The sequence below is a fragment of the Amphimedon queenslandica genome, unplaced genomic scaffold (assembly GCF_000090795.2).
Source record: "Amphimedon queenslandica unplaced genomic scaffold, v1.1 AMPQUscaffold_10974, whole genome shotgun sequence".
Lineage (NCBI taxonomy): Eukaryota > Metazoa > Porifera > Demospongiae > Haplosclerida > Niphatidae > Amphimedon > Amphimedon queenslandica.
Genome location: NW_003548779.1, coordinates 6,630 through 8,078, shown reverse-complemented (window position 1 = coordinate 8,078; position 1,449 = coordinate 6,630). Strand labels below are relative to the sequence as shown.

At 32.6% G+C, this 1,449-nt stretch overlaps 1 long non-coding RNA gene across 1 annotated transcript in view; it reads left to right on the top strand.

Annotated features, from left to right (window-relative positions):
* Positions 1-484: 484 nt before the first annotated feature.
* LOC109589716 (uncharacterized) overlaps positions 485-1,449 on the top strand; it is a 3,293-nt gene continuing 2,328 nt past the window's right edge. The window contains exons 1-2 of the long non-coding RNA XR_002188890.1: positions 485-549; positions 755-919. This is a non-coding gene — a long non-coding RNA (uncharacterized LOC109589716). The remainder of the gene's footprint in view (positions 550-754; positions 920-1,449) is intronic.

Here is a 1,449-nt window from a genome sequence, read left to right as displayed (position 1 = left end):
TCAAAATTTCGTGTTTTCAATGAAATTTGCTCAAAAGTTAATATTCGTGTGAGCTAATTTTTGTGTTCTGGCCATAGTCTACATACAATAGAATGGCATTAGAGGTGGTTTAAATTTTGTGGATTTAAGGTGAGCACGAAAATAATGAAATTTAATACACCTCGAAAATTAAGACGCATACGGTACATCATAGTGAAAACTCAACTTTAGGCCTTGTTTATATACTACTATGCTGGCCTAATTAGCATTTTTTACTATTTTTAGGTGTTTACACTAACCCAGCAACTGCATTTCATTAGAATTTATTATTTTGTTTATAGTATGCATTTTCTTTGTTTTAGTATAAAGGTGACCCTTATCTGATCAGAATATTTTTGTTCTACTTTAAAATGAATTTGTGTAAAACTTGCCCTTTTACTTGAGTAATGCATGGTTGTGGTCATGCTTTATTTTGCTCTAAACTGCACTCTGTGTGTTTTCTTTTCTAGTTTGAAAGATGTGAAAAACCAGTAACAAGCCCGTACTTAATGCAGGGAGGCCAAACAAAAAGTAATTTTATTATTATTACTACTGCATAGTTGGAAACTTTTGAGAAACTTAGCATTTCATGAGATTTACAAAATTAAAATCTGAAAAAAATTATTTTGAGAGGGTCTAAAAGCTTTAAACCCTTGAAAGTTTTGGGCTATTCAGTATGTTTTCTATTTGCACAATAATATTGGTTTAGATTCTGCATAATTTTGTTTATGTTTAGATTATCTAACAGAGGCAGAACCAGTTTGTGACATTAGTCCTGCTGCTGATGAAGGTGGCTCGATATTCCTGACTGGGGGCGGTAAGGAGTATGTTTACCAGGAAACAAGTGATTTTGATGGTGTCATTGAGGATATAACTGTCTCGCTTTTTATTAAGCCACTTGGTAGGTTTTATGTCTTAATTGTGTAAATGAACTGTCAAAACTATAATTAATTTAAGGCTAAAACTGCAACTTTGGTGATAAAATGTTATGGAAATTAGCTACACTATGCAGATCCACAAATTTAAAGTGTAACTGACATAATTTTTTGGGGTATTTTTTTATTGACCTAACATGATTGTATGATCATAAAATTGCTATATGGAAAGTTTTATTGTCTGGAAAAAATTATTCACAGAGATATGAGCCTTCAAAGTTGCTCATTTTGCTTCCTGCCATTTTACATCCTGTCAGGGGGTGTGGCTAAACGTGATGTCATACAAGGCTTATGGTGACTTTTACCATTGACTGCAATGTAACTTTAGTAGATAATATCTCTGTTAGATTTCATTTTATACCTTGTAGCTTTAATCCTGTGGTAAAAGTGATAGATTGTGCTTATAATTCATAATAGTCAGAGGAGATCTGAGTCATTATGGCTGGTATAGCTTGCAGCTCATAGCCTACTTTTGACAATCCATAATGAAGTTGTT